Source organism: Sus scrofa, chromosome 5 (genome assembly GCF_054392235.1).
Source record: "Sus scrofa isolate SSC_HxYL_T2T_F1_AM1 chromosome 5, Sscrofa_HxYL_maternal_Yorkshire_Landrace_v2.0, whole genome shotgun sequence".
NCBI classification, from domain to species: Eukaryota; Metazoa; Chordata; class Mammalia; order Artiodactyla; family Suidae; genus Sus; species Sus scrofa.
The window spans coordinates 12439463-12459615 of record NC_139387.1 but is presented as its reverse complement, the minus strand read 5'-3'; the positions used below and the strand labels follow the sequence as shown (position 1 = coordinate 12459615).

At 48.9% G+C, this 20153-nt stretch overlaps 1 long non-coding RNA gene across 2 annotated transcripts in view; it reads right to left on the bottom strand.

The window, feature by feature from the left end:
• The window catches only part of LOC106510288 (uncharacterized), a 227956-nt gene that overhangs the window by 174761 nt on the left and 33042 nt on the right, over positions 1-20153 (bottom strand). The window contains exon 2 of one of the 2 annotated variants that reach the window (XR_014845393.1): positions 19540-19673. The exons of the other annotated variant lie outside the window; for it this stretch is intronic. This is a non-coding gene — a long non-coding RNA (uncharacterized LOC106510288). The remainder of the gene's footprint in view (positions 1-19539; positions 19674-20153) is intronic. 2 annotated transcript variants of the gene reach the window in all.

Genomic DNA, 20153 nt, shown 5'->3' with positions numbered 1-20153 from the left:
TCACCCCATTCAGATTTCGCCAGCCAAGGCTGAATTCAATGGAATGGGGAAGTATAATCCTTTTTCAGGAAGGGAAGTGGAGCTTGGGAAACAGTAACCTGCCTGCTGGAGGCTAGGAACATTGTTTTATTTGTTTTTCGCGCCCCAAACAGTGACCAGTATGATTAGGCGCTCAATTCATATTTATTGGATGGATAGAAGTTTGGATCCCAAGGTTCGATGGCACCTTGACTTAATTCTAAGGCCCTGCATGCTGAAGCTGATGTTGTCCCAGACAAGACAGGCTCAGGGATGTCAGACACATCCCGAGACCTGGCTACGGAACTGGTAAAAAATGGCAGCCCAGCCAACAGCAAGCTTAGATGCCTAGAGGCCACCAGTCCAGTCTGCCTCCCAGTGAAGAAGAATTCCTGTCCCTCCCCAGAGAATCCCTCTGAGCAGTGGAGGAGGGGGCTTAGGCAGAACAGACCCCAGGGTGCATTCCAGCATCACCTGCACTCCTGGACTGGGGGCTCAAGGTTGGGAGCTCAGATACCCAACTTGGAGACATGAGTCAAAAGGCAGCTGGGAAGCCAGGACATCAAGACTTGGAAAACAGAAAAGCAGCCCAAAAAAGGGGCTTCTCCAGGGAGCAGAGGATGATTCTGAGACCCAGAGGGGGCAGCGACTTACCCCCGGTCACACGGCTAGGAAAGAGCAGAGGCAGGATTTGAACCCAGGATTCCCCTCTCCTAGCCCAGCATCTGTGAACAGCCATGATGATGATAACTGGACTAATAGCTACCCCTGCCTGTCCTCTTACTATGTGTCAGGGACTATTGTAAGCAATTTTCATAATTTTCTCACATAACCCCCAAATAAGCCTAGGGGTAAGTATTGTTATTCATTTCCTTTGGGGGGGGGCACACCAGTGACATATGGAAGTTCCCAAGCCAGGGACTGAATCTGAGCCCCAGCTGCCAACCTCCATCACCACTGTGGCAATGCCAGATCCGTTCATCCACTGTGCCAGGCCAGGGATCGAACCCATGAACCCACAGTTACACAAGCCACTGTAGTACGATTCTTTTTTTTTTTTTTTTTTTTGCTATTTCTTGGGCCGCTCCCACGGCATATGGAGGTTCCCAGGCTAGGGGTTGAATCGGAGCTGTGGCCACCGGCCTACGCCAGAGCCACAGCAACACGGGATCCGAGCCGCGTCTGCAACCTACACCACAGCTCACGGCAACGTCGGATCGTTAACCCACTGAGCAAGGGCAGGGACCGAACCCGCGACCTCATGGTTCCTAGTCGGATTCGTTAACCACTGCGCCACGACGGGAACTCCCTGTAGTAGGAGTCTTAACCCACTGCTCCACAGCAGGAACGTCCTTGTTTCCATTTTTTTTTTTTCCTTTTTTTTTTTTTTCTTTTTTATTTTTTTAGGGCCTCACTGCAGCATATGGATGTTCCCAGGCTAGGGATCTAATCTGAGCTGTAGCTGCCAGTCTACATCACAACCACAGCAACCTGGGATCCGAGCTGTGTCTGCGACCTACACCACAGCTCACGGCAACGCTGGCTCCCCGCTCCACTGAGCGAGGCCAGGGATCCAACCCGCATCCTCATGGATACTAGTCAGATTCGTTTCCGCTGAGCCACAATGGGAACGACCTCATTTCCATTCTATCGATGAGGACACTGAGGGCCCAAAGTTTAAGGAATGACTCCGAAATCACATCGCTACTAAGTGGCAGAGCTAGAATTTGGACCCAAGTTTCTCTCACTCCAGACCCCATGCTTTTAATTGATAATTTACTGATACTGTATTATACTAGTGAGCAGCACCCACTAAAGATCCAGCAAGACAGACAAAATTAGATCTGGGGACCCAGGCCTGGGCAACTAAAACACCTGAAGTCAGGAAACAAGGCCAAGGAAACCTAAACCAAAGGTCAGACCAAGGGCAAGGCCAAGGGACAGAGGGTTAGGAAAGAAGGGCTTCAAATGGAGAATAAAAATACCAGCAATGCAGAAGAGACTTGTGGTTGCCAAGGGGGAGGGAGGGGGGTGGTTGGGAGCTTGGGGGGAATAGATGCAAACTATTGCCTTTGGAATGGATTCGCAATGAGATCCTGCTGTGTAGCCCTGGGAACTATGTCTAGTCACTTATGATGGAGCAGGATAATGTGAGAAAAGAGAATGTGTACATGTATGTGTAACTGCGTCACCATGCGGTACAGCAGGAAAAAAATCGTATTGGGGGAAATAACTATTAAAAAAAATATACCAGCAATGGTATTCACGTAGCACTTTCTAGGTACCAGGCCATTCAGATTAATTCATTTAATCCTCACATCAACCTTGTGAGATGGAAACAATATCACTCCATCTTAGTAAGGAGGAAACTAAGACACAGAGAGGTTAACCCAGTTGTTCAAGATCACACAGCAAGTCAATGGGAGCCAGGATTTGAAATTGGGTATGGCCCCCTCTTTTCACTATGGCACGGGGCATCAGTGATGTCCTGGCACAGAGCTGGGTGGACACAGAGCCAGCTGGCCACCGGGGCCCTGTTTGGACGTGTCTGGGGAGAGCATTGACCTGCTTCATTGAGGGTGCTAGTGCTCGGACGTTTCTGGCTTATCTTGAGCTGATGCCCAGCTTTCCTTGTAAGTTTCCCTCACTGGTCCTAGCTCTGGCCAGTAAGGCCACGGCGATCAAGTCCACTGTCCACCCCATGCCTGCTCTCTTCATTTTCAGCAGTGCGTCCTGACCTTGGCGTGCCCTTCGAGCCTCACATTCTCATCTCCATCCTCTGGTTGGAGGCGGGAGCTCCAGCATCCCTTCCAATCCAGCCAGCCCTGGTTGCCCAGGTACCGCTTCCCAGCACACAGAGCCTCCAAAGAGACACCGGCTGGTCGATGACTTTCAGATGCTCACCCTGCCTGTTCACAGACCTGCTGCCAGCGTTCTGTCAGGTCAGGCAAACGAGGCAAGAGCGTATTCTCCCAGCCCGTCCAAAGAATGTCCCTGGACATATGCTGTCTTGCTCTTCCCAGGCCTCATAAAACATACTATTTACACAGGTGCAAAGGAGGCACTGCCTAGCTGAGCCCGCTCTCCCAGCGGGCAGGCGTCCAGACTGCAGACCCGGTGCCTGCCTGTCTGAGCCAGGCTCCCCATGAAGCTGCCCTGGTGGCACCCACGACTTCATCCCAAGTCTCCCAACTCTTCAGCCTCTTTGCCCTCAGACACCCCCCACCCCCCGCCGCCACCCCGAGCAGAGCAGCTATTGTCGGAGTGAGTTCTGCAAGATGGACTTAGTTGCTGGCAGATGAAAGGAGAGAGGGAGCCGATTCCAGGGTCAAGTGAGATGAGACAGCCCGGGGAAGACAGAGGGGCACTGGCTTCTTTGCTGTCAGACCTCTCAGGACCTTGAGGGTGCTCAGGTGCATTAGAAATCTCTTTAAGGGGCATCATTGGATTCGATAGATATTTACTGAGCATCTATCAAGTACCAAGCATTCTTTAGCCACTAAGAATACACCAGACAATAAGATAAACCAAAAAAGAAAAAATTATTTGTGGGAGACAGAAAGAAATAAGAAATAAGTAAGATACATAGGATGCTAAAAGGTGCTAGGGATTTAAAAAAAAAAAAAGGTGGAATTTCCATGTGGCTCAGCACATTAAGTATCTGGCCTTGTCACTGCAGAGCCTCAGGTTGCCACTGTGGTGTGGGTTCAATCCCTGGCCCGGGAACTTCTGCATGCCCTTAGGTGTGGCCGAAACAATAATAATAATAATAAAATGTTTTTTTTTAAAAAAAGCAAGAAAAGGGATTAAGAGATTAGTGGAGGAGTTCCCATCATGGCTCAGCAGAAAAGAATCTGACTAGTACCCAAGAGGATGCAGGTTCAATCCCTGGCCTCACTCAGTGGGTTAAGGATCTGGTGTTTCCATGAGCTGTGGTGTAGATCACAGTCTCAGCTTGGATCTGGCATTGCTGTGGCTGTGGCATAGGCTGGCAGCTGCAGCTCCAATTCGACCCCTAGCCCCGGGACCCTTCATATGCCTTGGGTGCACCCCTAAAAAAAAAAAAAAAAAAAGAGGACAATGGAGGAGGGGTAGAGTTGCAAGTTTATATAAGGTAGTAGGTCCAGGTCTCATTAAGAAGGTAGCATTTGAACAGAGATATGAAAGACATGGCGTGAGTTGGCCAGGCAGATATCTACAGGGCCAAGCCACCAAGGAACGTTCTGGAATGTGGGAAGAGCAAGGGAAATGGGCACCAGAGACCTCGGCACTAGAGGCATTTGGGGGTGGATCATTCTTTATCCTGTGCACTGTAGGACCTTTAGCAGCATCCCTGGCCTCCACTCACTAAGTGACACCAGCCTCCTATCACCCAAGTGGGACAAACAGAAACGTCTCCAGAAGCAACCTAAGTGTCCACCAAGAGAGGGACGGATAAAGAAGATGTGAAATAGATAAGTAACAAAGACCCACTGCAGAGCACAGGGAAATGTACTCAATATTCTGTAATAACCTATATGGGAAAGAATCTGAAAAGGAATGGATATATGTATAACTGATTCATTGTGTGGTACACCTAAAACTAACACAATATTGTAAGTCAACTATCCTCCAACAAAATTTCTTTTAAAAGATGTAGTGTACACACACACACACACACACACACACACACGAATACTACTCAGCCATAAAAACGAACAAAATTTTGCCATTTGCAACAATGATGGAGGGTATTACGTTAAGTAAAATAAGTCAGACAGATGAAGACAAATACGCTACGATATCACTTATACGTGGAACCTAAAAAATACAACTAGTGACCGTAATAAAAAAGAAGCAGACTTCATTAAAGACTTATAGAGGACAAACTAGTGGTTACCAGTGGGAAAAGGGAAGGCGGGCAATATGGGGGAATGAGAAGCACAAAGTATTAGGTATGAAATAAACTATAAGGATATATTGTACAACAGGGGAATATAGCCAATATTTTATTATCACCATAAATGGAGTATAACCTTTAAAAACTGTGAATCACTCTATTGTACACATATAATTATTGAACAGCAAACAGATCTCAATTTAAAAATCCTGGAGTTCCCACTGTGGCTCAGCAGAAACAAACATCACTCGTGTCCACGAGGATGCAGCTTCAATCCCTGGCCCCCGCTCAGAGGGTTAAGGATCCGGTGTTGTCGTGAGCTGTGGTGTAAGCCAGCAGCTGCAGCTCTGATTAGATCCCAAGCCTGGGAACTTCCATAGGCTGCAAGTGTGGTCCTAAAAAGCAAAAAAAAAAAAAATCCTAAAATTTTTAGGCTGTACATCTGTAAGCCAGCACCTGGCCTGGGTGCAGAGCCCTGCAGTCCCACATGTGGGATCAGCCTGAATCACCCACCCTGCAAACTTCTATGTCCCGGGCCTCATTGCTCTCAAGGATGAGATCCTGGGAAACAGCAGGGCCATGGAGCCCTGAGGCAGGGAAGCTGCTGGATCAACAGCTGGGGACCCACGCTGGCCTGGGCTTGGGCTTGGCTCTGCCACGTCTGAACTTTGTGACCCTGCAGAGTGGGGACACTGATACTAACCTGCCTGACGTGGCCATGAAAGGCTTCAGTGAGAAGACATCTGTGAACACACCCAGCAGAGTGCCCGGCACAGAGCAGCCTCTTCCAAGCTGGCTTCTGTCTTCACACCTTGTATTTGTTTGCTGAGGCTGCTGGAAGAAACTCCCATCTACCTAGCTGGCTTAAATAGGCAGGAATGTCTTCTCTCACAGTTTGGAGGCCAGAAGTCTGAAATGGAGGTGTTGGGAGGCCCTTGCTCACCTCTTCCAGTTTCTGGCGGCTTTTGGGATCCTCGGCTTGTGGCTGCATCCCTCCAGGCCTCATCATGCCATCACTCTGTGGCCTCTGTTCCTACTCCTGCGTCTCTCTGTGTTCTCTCCTTATATAAGGCCTCCAGCCACTGGATTTAGGGCCCATCAGGATGGCTGCATCTTGAGATCCTTAACCACATCTGCAAATATCCTTTCCCCAAATCAGGTTATATTCTGAGGCTTTGTGTGGATGTAAATATGAGGGAACACTATTCAAGGCTGTGCACACCTCACCGCTAAGGAACCCAGGCCAGGGCCTTTGCTCTGTTCCTCTCCTCCCTTCCGCCACCGAGAAAGGCCATCCTTTCTTCCGCTCACACAGTCTAAGCCCCTTCCCCCTCGTGCAAGAGATCTTCCTGGCATCTGACCCAACGTGTCCAGGTAACATCCCAGCGCTCAGCCAGGGCGGGAGGAAGGAGCTCGCTCTCCGGGCATTTGCTGATCTGGGTTAGCCCAGAGGTTCTCCGGGGACTTCGGGGGCACAGTAGGTGCCCAAACGGAGTAAAGCAAGTCGGGGTGCGTGTAGAAGGTGCCTGTTTTAACCCTTTCTTTGCCTGGTGTCAGCCCTAAGCCTGGGCTTCCGCGAGCAGCCAAACCTGAGACCACAGCGCCCCCTGGCGGTCTCCCGGAGCCCCGCATTGTGGCTCCCCTGCTCTCGCGCAGCCGTGCGCGGCGGAGGTGGCTGTAAATGAATTTAGCATCAGCACAGTTATTTAAATTGTTTTAATTAATCACAGATTGAGCAGTAAATGAACCACTAAGTGGAGAGAGAGAGCGGCGTGAGCGAGAAAGAGGTGAGGGGAGGAAGGCAGTGCCTAGGTGATGGCTTAAAGAAGCGCAAGTAGCTTCTGAGGGGGCAGGGGCTGGAGGCACAGATCGCTTTCCCTGCCACTCCTGACGCGTCTCCCGGCCCCAGATACGGGTGCCACGCGGTGGGGCAGGAGGCAGCTCAGCCCAGGTGGGTTGGGGAGAGGCACACAGCCTTGGATGGGTGGGGTGTGCTTACGCCCCCGACAAAAAAGATAGAAAGTTGGCTCAAGGGGAGCGCGAGCAGGAGCAGGGAGAAACGCCTGGGAAGAGTCGGAAACGTGCCTTGGCTGTCTGCGCTCAGCACTTTTGCGCCCATTATTGTATCTGAAAAGCGCACACCGTTGAAAATACTAAGCATCCTGATCCAGGAATGCCAGGGGCTCCCTGAGCGACCTCGAGTGTATATTCGAGCCCTAGATCTGGCGTCTTTCTCTGGATCTGCAGAATGGGAAGGGGTCTGTTGGAGCTGCCGAAGACAATGCCCGAGAGCTCCCAGATCCAGGATTCTTTGCTCTTGAACAAGACACATCCATGATGCTCTGAGCCAGCTTCCCCATCTGTAAAACAGGTTTACCACCTTCTCCAGAATTTAATGAGGCATTGGGCAAACTGATGCCTGCATGCCTGTTTTGGTACAGCCTGTGAGCTGAGTGGGTTTGTTTTTGTATTGTTTTTTTCCTGTTGTTTTGTTTTGTTTTTATATTTTTTATATGGTTGGGAAAAATCTAAAGAATATTTCATGACACGTGAAAATTATAGGAAATCTAAATTCTGCAAATAAAGTTTTATTGGAACCTAGCCGTGCTCATTCATTTTAAGGGTGGTCAGAAGCTGCTGGTGCAACACAGGCAGTTAAGTAGTTGCAACAGAGACTGGTGGCCTGGGAACATTGACCATCTGACCATTTGCACACGTGGCTGGCCGACCCCTGATTTAACACATCATGATTTGTCAGATGTGCAATTTTTATGTAGTACTAACAAGGAAAAATTCTGCCAAATTAAACTTTACCATAATGCTTCCATATTACTTAGATTTTATTATTATACAATTACTGAAAGTTATTTAGGGAGTTCTCCTTGTGGCTCGGTGGGATAAACACCCCACTGGTATCCATGAGGATGCAAATTCGATCCCTGGCCTCACTCAGTAGGTTGCCGAGAGCTGTGGTGCAGGACACAGATGCGGCTTGGATCCCGAGTTGCTGTGGCCGTGGTGTAGGCCTGCAGCTGCAGCTCTGATTCACAACCCCTGGCCTGGAAATTTCCGTATGCTACACGTGCAGCCATAAAAAACAACAAACAAAAATTGGTTACGCTATTCTCAAAATATCTGCATACCCAGAGACCTCACCTTTGTAAATCACTTTTTGACTCAGTCACTTTTGTCTCTGTCAAGCACACAATATCATCCTCAGTGCCTCTGCATAAGGCAGCATTGCTTTTTTTTTTTTCTCTCTTTTTTAAATTTACTTTTTAATTGAGGTAACATTGGTTTATGACATGTTTCATGTGTACCTTATAGATTGACTTCTGTAGACACTGCAGTGGGTTCACCACCCGAAACTTAGTTTCCATCCATCGCCCTACAGCTCACACCCTTTAGGCATTTTGCCCTCCACCGTTTCCCTCTAGTATCCACTACCCCGTTGTCTGTATCTATGGGTCTGTTCTGGTTTATGCTTGGTTTGTTCATTTCTTTTGTTTTATTTTAATGCCATTTACGAGTGAAATCGTCGACTCTTTGTCTTTCTCTGTCTGACTTATTTCATTTAGAATACCCTCAAGGTCCATCCATGTTGTTGCAAGTGGCAAGATTTCATCTTTTCATGGCCGAGTAATATTCCATTGCCTACAAACAACACCACATCTTTAGCTATTCACCCATAAGGGGACACTTAGGCTGTTTCCATATTTGGGCTACTGTAAATAGTGCCGCCATGAACCTGGGGTGTATGGAGGTTTTCTTCCCAGCTGCTGACACCTCATCTGGAAATTTGATTCCAGAACACAGGCTGTGACAACTACATCGTGACTGCTGTCTGACATCCCATCGTCAGAGGTGTTAGAATGTTTGTGGAGGGGGTGGTGACATCAAGAGTAAACTTTTTCAAAATTGTAGCAATCGTCATCTGGCTGGAAGACAACAGGAAACAAAACAGATCAAAGTTCTGTCCTCAAGGAGCTAGAGCCTAGTGGGTTAAGAAGACAACAGACAAAAAAATATATATGCAGTTGTGTTGGTGGGTGATGAGTGCTCTGAAGTTAAGTAGAATGGAAAGCAAGTGAGGAGGAACAAGAGGAAGAGGAGGAGGTGAAGTGCCCAGTGGGAAGATGCTATGGAGGTAGGTTATATCAGGGAAGGCTCCCTGGAGGAGGTGATATTTGAGCAGTGACCTGACGAGGTGAAGGAATGAGCCATAGAGAGACATGGGCAATGCGGAGAGAGCTCCCGGTGAAGGGACAGCAGGTGTGACCCTGGTGGGAGGCAGTGAGGTGGGGGGAGGGAGGTGAAGCCAGATCAAGCAGGAGACAATTCTGGATGTTTATTTCAAATCGGATGGAGAGCCACCGGGTGGTTTTAAGCAGAGCCATGTCATGATGTAGCACATATTTTTAAGAACTCTGGCTTCTTTGGTGCCAGATGCAGAGGATGAGCAAGAGCGGCATCAGGGAGACCAGCTCGGAGTGGAGCAGTGAAGGTACCTGGGTGATGGAGACAGTGAGAAGAGGTTAGAATTTGAATATACTTGGAAAGCAGAGCTGCCAAGATTGCTGAGGACTAGGAAGTGGGTGTGAGGGAAAGAGGGACACAGGGATGATGCTGAGGGTTTAATCCAAAACCCGGAGGAAACGTCCCCATTGTCTGAGATGGGGAGACCACAGAGAATGGAAGAGTCGGGAAATCCATTTAGAACCTGCTCAGTGTGAAAGGGCTACAGATGGCCAAGTGAAGGCAGCTGTAAAGACAGCTCTGCATTTCGAAGGAAAGAAACTCTGGGAGAGAAACCCTGGGAAAGCTCAGGGCATAGCTGGGGATGGAAGCCATGAGCCTGGACAGATCACAAGGCGAGGGGGCATCGGTGGAGAGAAGCCTCCTCCGAGGGCTGCGTCCTGGGGCCTCCAGGGCGAGTTCCAAGAGAGGAAAAGGAGCCGCCAGGGAATAGGATGGCTTCATCCCTCAGGGGGCCCAGTGCAAAGTGAAGGTATGAGTCCCCTTGCTCAAAATTACCAAGAATTTCAAGATGGCAGCAGCGGAGCTTTTTTTTTTCCATTGAAGTATAGTTGATTTACATTGTTGTGCTAGCAAAGTGCTTCAGTTCTATATGCATATAAAACTATATGTGTGTGTACATATACACTCTTTTCAGATTATTTCTCATTATAGGTTATTACAACATATCAAATATAGTCTCCTGTGCTAGACAGCAGGACCTTGCTGTTTATCTTTTTTAGGTTTAGTAGGGTGGACCTGTTAATCCCGAAGTCTTAATTTATCCCCATCTTCATTTTCCTTTTGGTAAGCATAAATTTGTTTCCTGTGTCTGCAGACCCATTTCTGTTTTGTATCTAAGTTCATTTGCATCAATTTTTTTAGATGCTACCTATTCGTGATCTCATGTGATATTTGTCATCGTCTGACCAGCTTCACTTAGTATGATAGTTTCTAGATGCTTCCATGTTGCTGCAAATGACGCTATTTCATTCTTTTTTTCTTTTTTCACGTTCTTTTTTATGGCTAAGTAATATTCGATTGTGTATAAGCACCATATCTTCTTTATCCAGTCCTCTGTTGATGGACATCTAGGTTGCTTCCATGTCTTGCCTATTGTACTGGCTATTGTACTGGCTATTGTATTGGCTGCAATGAACATTGAGGTGCATGTATCTTTTCAAAATACAGTTAAAGCTCAAGGCTCTTCTGAGCATTAGTCCCTCAGCCAATGTACTGGTCACACATCCATGAAGCAGGTGAGATTGGACAGAGGAGTGTGGAGCCCCAGAAGCCAAGCGAAAAAACATGTTTCGAAGAGAAGAGAATGGCTCGTTAACTGGGTCAAGGACATGAGCCAGCTGGCCTGAGGACAGACCATCGGATGTGACCAGGTTGATGCCACTGTGTTGCTGAGAGTAGCTCCTAGCACGGGGTGGGGACAAAAGCCCTGACTGGCTGGGTTCAAGCAGGAAGAGAGAAAGTAGACAGAGTGGGGAGGTGGACAGCTTTGGAGGGGGTTTTGCTATAATGAAGAGCACGATCCAGAGGCCGTTATGGAATCAAAGCAGGGATTATTATTATTCATTATTGTTATCGCCTATTTGTATATTGATGAAATTATTCTATAGAGACTAGAACATTCATAAGGCAAGAAAGGAAAGGGAGCCTTGGCAGGAGAGGTGTCCTTGAGCAGCAGGTGTGTGGAAGGAGTTGACCTTCTGTGGGGGGATCGTTGGTTCATGGGGTGAGGAAGGAAGCCCAGCCTAGGCCTGGCGGGGCTGGGCAGAATTCTTGTCCTGACAACTACCATCTCAGGGAAATGGGCAGTAATGCCAGGGCATCTATGGGATGGGGGGGGCACCCTCGGACTTTTTCCATTTTATCTCACTTTTTTATTGCTTATTGAACCCACTACATTGGCTTCTTGAACCACAAATGAATCTTGACCTGGCGTTTGTAAAGCACTGGATGTCTAATGACAATGGAGATGGACCAGTTCCTGGAGGCAGTGATGGGGGCAGGTTAAATGCAGTTAGATGCGGGCAGGTTAGATGCAGTGATGGGGGAAGGTTAGACGCATACCTCTTACCTGAGATAAGAAAAGTTCCTTTTTAAGGCAGGTCGAGTTGGAGTTTCCCTCCCTTGCTGCCAAAAAGCATCAGGACTGAATTATAGGACGAGGCTACAGCAGTGCAAGAGGTCCAGGGCAGAAGCGCTCCATATCGAGGCCAAGCCAAGATTTGGAGAGGCAAGCTTCGAAGAGGTCTGGCAGCCAGGCTGTACCCACCAAGAAGACCTTCATGACCCCGGAACTGGGGAGGGGGGCTGGAGACCTAGGAGGTTCTATGGGGCACCCAAAAGTGGAGCAAGGACCCAAGATGTACCATCAGGCCATTTCCCAGCAGGTAACGTGGTATTCTCGGCTGAGTATACCAGCTGGAGAGTGGAACGGCCCCTACCGGGGTCTGACCCCACCATGTATTAGCTATGTTCCCTCAGACACCTCTGTATCAGCTTCCTTCTCTGCCGTGCGAGGAAACACCTGCCTCCAGGGCTACCAGGTGGACCGATGAAGTCATCCTTGCCAGATGTGGAGCACATAGCCTGGCGATGCTGAGAAAGTGCCTCGTATGAATATTATTCTCCTTCCTCTGCTACCTGGTGGCCATGTCCTCCCACCCTCCACTTCCCTCCATTCCTCCCTGTCTGACTTCCACACGTCCTTGAAGAGGCAAACTTAGGCATCACCTCCTCCATGAAGCCCTCCCTGCTTTCCTCCCATCCCAGGTCTGGGTAGATGCCTTCTTTGTGCTTCTCCCAGCTGAAGTTTTGAAATCTGCCTCCCAGCACCTATGACAGCAGGTGGCACATGATAGGTTCTCAGTGATGGTTGAACAAATGAGGGAGTGAACGAACGAGTGGACAAAGCGGGGACTGGGTTTTAGGAACAAGGTAGAGATTTACTCATCAGAATTGGGGATCGAGGGGCAAGTGATGAGAGGAGCTCATAGTGGATTTCCTGATGCCTCCTCCCACACACATTCTCTATCCTTTGGTCTCGAGCCATTTTTCACTCATGCAGCAAGTATTGCTGAGTTCCTATTATATTCCACACCCTGTTCTTGACACTAAAGAGACAGAAGTAAACAAGATATTCATAATTCTTCCTCTCTTTGTACCTGTTATGTTCTAGTAGCAGAAACAGACACACAGGAAATACATAAAATACAAGATAGTTTCAGATCAAGGGAAGTACTAGGAAGAAAATAAAAGCATGAAGAAAGAGAAAGGGATCAGGACAGAAAGTTCCTTTCAATGAGAGAGTCAGAGAAGATATTTAAACTAAGGTAGGAGTTCCCTGGCGGTAAGGGTCTGGCATGGTCACTACTATGGCTCGGGTCGTGGCTGTGGTGCAGATTCAATCCCTGGCCTGGGAACTTTCACATGGCAAGGGTACAACCAAAAAAAAAAAGGAAAAGAAAGGAATGATGAGAACGAGGAAGGCAGGCCAAGTCCTGAGGAAGGGCCGTCCACTCAGAGGGGACAGGCAGCAAGTGCAAAGGTCCTGAGGCAGGCTTGGTGTGTTAGAGAAACTGAAAGGAACAAGAAAGTGGTGCCTCGGAAGCCGGGTGGAGGAGGAGAATGTAGGTCAAGGTAACACAAGAGCAATAAGGAGCTTTTAGAGATGTAGGCAGGTTTTAAACATGATCTCACTTATGTTTTTAAAAAGAAGCAATCATCTGGCCACGACCTTAAGAAATGACTTTGGGTGGCAGGGGATGCAGGGAGTAGCAGGGAGCCAGTGAGGAGGCTTTCATGGTTGTCCAGGTAAGAAGCAATGGTGGTTTTGACTCGAAAAGACACATGTTCTCCAATGTTCATGGCAGCACTATTTGCAATAGCCAAGACATGGAAACAACCTAAATGTCCATCGACAGAGGAGCGGATCAAGAAGATGTGGTACATCTACACAGTGGAATATTACTCAGCCATTAAAAGGAGAGATAACAGCATTTTTAGCAACATGGATGGACCTAGAAATTATCATGCTAAGTGAAGTCAGTCAGACAATGAGACACCAACATCAAATGCTATCAGTGACATGTGGAATCTTAAAAAGAGACACAATGAACTTTTTGGCAGAACAGATACTGACTCACAGACTTTGAAAACCTTATGGTTTCCAAATGAGACAGGTTGGGAGGTAGGGGGATGCACTGAGGGTTTGGGATGGACAGGCTGTAAAATTTGGTTGTGATGTTTGTTGTACACCTATAAATGTAATAAAATTTATTCAGTAATAAGAACAAAAGAAGCAATGGTGGTTTAAACAAGAGCAGTGGCAGCAGAGGCGGAAGGAAGCATGGGCTCTATTTTGGAAGAAGAGACAACAGGATGTTGTGAACCTGCCAGGGAAACAAGGGGTCCCAGCCATGAGGACACAGGCCAGGGAGGCAGCTATTTTCTTCCCAGCTTGACTCTGGTTTGGCCCTGCCTGAGCTGCCCACGCTCTGAGCCCTGCTCCCGTGGTATCTACCTTTCGTCCCCCATCCAGCCGCCAACCGTGGGTGGACATCTGCTGCCCTGGAACCTTTCTCCTGCCTCCCTGCCTTCTGTAGCTAACACCTGCTTGCAGAGTTATTTACCACCATTCTCTCTCCTAGGGATTTCTGCAGCGCCTGCCTCCGTCTGAAGACATCTGCCTTCTATTAACGTAAAGAAAATACCAGCGGCCAGCTCCAGCTCTGCCCAGTGTTCTGCCATCGGCAAAGGGACTTTGTGTGTGCTGCGTCTCCTTTGGGACTCAGACATCGTCATAATGGCTAATGTTTATTGAGCACTCACGAGGCACCAGACCGAGCTAAGTGCTTCACTTGCGGTCAGGGGTTGAATTGTGTTCCCACAAAAGACAGGTGCAAGCCCTCACCCCCCAGTACCCGTGACAATGCCCTTATTTGGAAACAGGGTCTTGGCAGGTGGCATCAAGTTAAGATGAGGTCACTAGGGCAGGTCCTCATCCAGTCTGACTGGTGACATTATAAATAGAGAAGAGACAGACAGACGTGCAGAAGAAAGGCTGTGTTAGCAACAGAAGCAGAGATTGCAGCAACGCTTTACAAAGCACAGAGCGCCTGCGTCTTACGCCCAAAGATATAACATGCCTTGGGGCTAAGAACCAGGAGGTGGAACCAGGAACGGTTCCTCCCAGACCCCTGGATTCCTAACTCCCTCCCCAACACAAGCTCGCCTCTCTCTCTCTCATTCTTCCACGTCAGCGCCTCACTTTTTTATTTTTTTATTTTTCATTTTTCAGCCTTGCCCACAACATGCAGAAGTTCCGCTGGCTAGGGATCCAACCCGCGCCCCAGCAGCAACCCAGGTTGCAGCAGTGACAATGCCGGATCCTTAAATCGCTGCACCATAAGAGAACCCCAACGCCTCACTTTTGAACCACGATTACTGTCTATAAAGGGTCTTCAGCTCACTTCTGCATTTGCTGCTCCCAGAGCCCGTGAGGCAAGCTGGGAGACCCTCCACTCAGAAAGGAGGAAGCTGAGTCAGAGGCCAAGGGCATCACCCAGCTCGGGACTCCAGACCCAAGCTGCCTCATCCCTTTGGCCACTCTGACCCCTCTCCAAAGCCCCCACTGCGCGTCACCAGAAGGGCAGGTTCTTAGAGATGCAAAGGGCCCGCCTGGGCCTTAGAGTCAGACAAGCCAAGCTAGAGGGGGCTGCTGGAGTCACCTAGTCCAAACCATGTGCAAACAGAGAGCGAAACGCTGAATAACCCAAAAGGAATCAGAGTGACTACTTCATAAAGCATTCCAACCCCGTCAGATAAAACAATTTCCGAGTATCGGGCTGTCATCTAAATTCCCTTTTCCGAGTTCCCATTGTGGCGCAACGGGATCAGAAGCATCTTGGGAGCTCTGGGATCCAGATCCCCAGCCCGCACAGTGGGTTAAGGGCACAGCATTGCCGCAGCTGCGGTTTAGGTTGCGACTGTGGCTCGAATCTAATCCCTGGCCCAGGAGCTCCATATGCCACAGGGCAGCCAAAAAAGAAAAAAAAAAAGCGGGGGGGGGGATCCATTTCCTGGGTGATAGAGCCCTTCTCCTTATATTAATAATCATTTAGCAATTTTAAAATGTTGGAATTCCTGTTGTGACTCAGCCGTAACAAACCCAACTAGTTTCCATGAAGACGAGAGTTCCATCCCTGGCCTCTCTCACTGGGTTAAGGATCCAGCATTGCCCTGTGCTGTGCTGAAGGTTGCAGATGCAGCTTGCATCTGGCATTGCTGTGGCTGTGGCATAGTCCGGCAGCTATAGCTGACATTTGACCCCTAACCTGGGAACTTCCATATGCCACGGGTGCAGCCCTAAAAAGACAAAAAAAAAATGTTAATAATGATTATTTCTACTTCCTCCAGAGTCCATTCGAACTCTTAGACTATTTCCCGAAGTCCTAATGGAGTCATCTTAGCTCAGACTGCGGAGATGGGAGGGCGATGAGAAGGAAAGGAAGTGATCAGAGGGAGGTTTGGGAAACACGGGGAGGGAGGGAGGAAGGTGAGGGGGTCCCAAGTCTGATCCCAGCTCTGGGACCACTTCCTTGCCATCAGGGTGATTCCCTCTGCTCCCCTCCCCCCACCCCACCCCCCCGACTCCCCACCCCCAGGGCTCTGACTGCTGGTGATTTTCCAGATTATACCCACACTGGAGGGCCAGCTGGGAAGGCCAGGGAAACCCAGCTCTCACTGTTTACCAGGCTCTGCAGCCTCCTGCCTCAGCCGTGAGGAGGAGAGCATTTTCCCGATTGGCCCCAGGCCCTGCGTGGGCTGGCAGCGGTTCTGGCGCTACAGAGGATGGAGAATGCAAGGGGGCTCGTCTTTCCCTTCTTCAGCCAAAGACCTTCCTCAGAGCCAAAGGATGCTGCTGACCCCCAAGCATCCAGGGAAACTGAAGGGCAAGAAAAGAGGGTCGTGCAGGCTGACTGTGAGACGGCTGTGGCCCCCTCTCAAATGATTGCTGAATGTGCCAAAAATGCCATCCACTCCGTCAGCCTCCAGGTCCCAGGCCAGGAGGTGGCCGGGGGGACCTGAGCAGTCAGAGGCCTGCGTGGGCTCCAGCACAGACAGACACGCCTCTGCTTCATTTCCTATTAGCCTTGTACTGTAACACCCTGAGTGTAATAGAGACGTGAATCAAGAGACACACTCCCTTTCTGTTCTCTGCGGAAACCTCCCCGGGTCCCTCTGCCTCACTCTGCTGGTCACTCTGACATTTCTGGAGCTGGCAGGGAAGATATTTTATTGCAGCCCCTAAACTGGGGAGTGACACATTCTCAGGTTTTTGTAAGTGACAGCCATCAAGTCCTGGGAGGACCAGCCTCCCTTTTCCTCCCAGGAGAAAGAGTCTGTTCCCAAATATAAGCCATTGGAGGGGTCAGGCTGCAGCCAATGGGAAGAGATGCTGGCAAGCTGGTTCCACTGTATTTGTTGCAGGCTGTAGCTTTGTGCAGGCCCAACTTCTTCCTTCCTGCCACCACTGCCACCCTAGCTGTCTCCAGCACAACTCTGTCTGCACCCCCAAGGTCCCCCTCTTTCTGTACTAGCAAGGCAGCAGGGCCATGGGAAAAGTCTGGCTCTGAGAGACCCACTAACCCAAACCAAATCCAGATCTGAGTACCCAGGCCAAGTGACTTCAACTCCCCAGGCCTCAGCTTCTTCATCTGTAAAATGGGCAGGTCATACCCCTGCTCCCTGGCTTGTGGGAAGGATTAATTAAATCTCCCAGAAGCTCTGGCTCAACACTGGTGTCCGACAGCCCCCCTACATCCCTTGCTCCAGCCTTGCTCCCCCCAACAGATTATCATGAAGAGCTTTTCATTATGTCAAAGAATGAATCCAGGAAACAGCGGGGGGTGGGGGTGGGGATGCCCAAGCTCCTTACTCTGAACACACTGCTGTGAGTTGACTTATCCCTAAAGCCATTCTCATGCAGTTCCTTCTGTGGCCAAACATAAAAATCATCAACAAACTGGCCACTTACCTCCGGGCCCTTGCCCGAATGTCCCACCTCATTTAACACCAGGGTTAATGGCTCATCCAATCAGTGCTGAGTCAAGCTCCCAGCCTGACATGGGGACTCTAGGATGCCCATGATACTCAACTAATTTCACTTGAAAATGCAAATCTGGAGTTCCTGCTGTGGCTCAGAGGGTTAAGATCCCAACTAGTACCCATGAAGACAGGGGTTGGCTCCTTGGCCTCAGTCAGTGGGTTAAGGATCCAGCGTTGCTGCAAGCTGCAGTATAGGCTGCAGATGCAGCTAAGATCTGGTATTGACATGGCTGTAGCATAGGCCGGCAGCTGCAGCTCAAATTCAACTAGGAACTTCCATATACCACAGGTGCAGCACTAAATAAATAAATAATAAAGAAAAATTTTAAAAACCCATTTATTTTTACGCCTCATTGCTTGGCTTGTAGCAGACATCAACTAATGTTTGAATGAATGAATGAATGAAGCGATAGTTTATCAAGATTTGAATGATACAGAATTGTTCGTTCCCAACTTAGAAAAAGAAGAAACAGCTTGCAAATTCTTTAGGAAGCAAAGAAAATTATCTGGGATCCTGCGTTGGTTTTCCAGAGCTGTCATGACAAAGTCCTAAACCTGAACTCGGATCTGCTATTGCTGTGGCTGTGGCTGTGGCTGTGGCCGTGGCCGTGGCTGTGGCCGTGGCTGTGGCTGTGGCTGTGGCCAGCAGCAGCTGCAGCTCCAATTTGACCTCCGGCCTGGGAACTTCCATATGCCACAGGTGCAGCCGTAAAAAGAAAAAAAAGGGGAGAAAAGAAGAAAAGAAAACACAAATCTCACAAAGGACGAGGGATTTCACAGGCTCAATGAAAGTGCCACTGGAACCCGTTTCCAATCACACACAAGGCCCCAGGCGGATGAGTAATTAAGAAGCAGCCTTGCAGTCGAGGCCCCTCCTCTTCCCCTTCCTCGTTACACACCCAGGAGCAAGTACTGAACCTCTCCAGGCCTCAGTCTCCTTATAAAACACAGATAACACGTCTCACCCTGTGGAGCTGAGGTAGAAGTAAATCCATTAATATACATGAAGAGCCCGGCACAGGGCGAGCCCTCAAAAATGCTGGTTATCCGTGCCATGTCGAAGGGTGAGACCAGTTAATAATTAACAAAGAGGAAATCAATGAGGATAATGAATAAGTACCTCCAAAGAGAATAATTTAAATATCAAAGTACCAAGAGAAGCCCTTAGGAAAACGTATGAAGCCCTCAAGCATTTGGGGGGGGGAGAATATATATATATATATATCTCCCCTCTTTCTAATCCTGTCATGAAAATCTAACACGAAGTGAAGGTTGACCTAACACACCATTATACCATCTTGTCCGAAAAATTGCAACCAAAAGAGAAAAATGGGATTCATTCTTTGTTCATTCTAAAACTTCTAGAGTATGGTTTTAATGACAGTAAAACAGTGTTCAGCACAACATGCAATTGCCTCACTTTATCACATCTTGCTTTGTTTCCGTGACAGGTTGGTCTCAGCTAAAGGGGATGACATGTTGGGCAGAGATGGTGCTCGGGTCCAAACTGGGGGGGTGAAGCTTGCCCTTGGGTGACATAAATACTTGTGTGACCAGAGAAGGCATTCAGGCCAGGATAAACTGGAAACAGGAGATTTTCCTTAGGTTCTTTGGATCGACAAAGAGTTATTGTGCCAGACACTGTTCTAGATGCTTGGAATTACAATCATGAACAAATAGACCAACAAATTCCAACCATCGTGGGCTTACAACCTAATCAGCGAGACGGATAAAGAGTACGTTCTAAGCCATAGACATACTAAATAAGTAAATTCTCTGGCATGTAAGACTGTAGAAAAAAAAAAAAAGGATCAGGGTATCACAGCAGGGGTAAGCAGGGAGGGCCTGGCTTAGAGAACAGTGTTAGAGCAGATTAGGAGAAATGAAAGGGAGAGCCATAAGACTGTGCAGGGAAAAGCATTTTAGGCAGAGGGAACAGCACATGCAAAGATGTAAGTAAGCCTGGTGAGTTCAAAGGAACCACCAGGAAGTCTCTGTACCTGAAGCCCAGAGAGGCTGTGGAGTCAGATTTCACAAGGCCTCATAGGCTGTTGGTTCTCCCGTAGATTCATGGAGAATCAGGGTGGGTGCTTGAGCAGAAGAGACCAGACATGGCAGGTGTATGGAGCTGAGACTGGAGGGGAAGGGAGAAAAGCCGGAAATTTAATGTAGTTTTTCAAGACGGGGACACAGCTGGTTCACCCCCAGGGGCAGCTGAGGTAGGATTCCCAACACACCTGAAAGATCTAACCAATGGGATTTGCTGATGGATTCCATGTAGGATGGGAGGAAACGGCATGGGTAATTCCACCATCCAACAGCTCAAGGCTGCAGTGAGTGGTGGGGAGTCAGGTACGCATCCCCACACTAAGGCCAACGACCACGTGCAGCCTTGGAAGAAATAATAGTGCACTAAGTGGGGACTTGCTGGGGGCCCAGCACTGTGCTCTGCTCAGAGTCTCATTGAAAGCTCACAGCGAGCTGTGACATGGCATCATTAGTTCTGCTTGAGATGAGGGATGCTGAGCCCAGAGACAGTGCAAAAATTCACCCAGATAGGAAGTGGCAGGACTGCAGCCCGAGCCTGCGATTGTCTGACGTGTTAGCCTGTGTC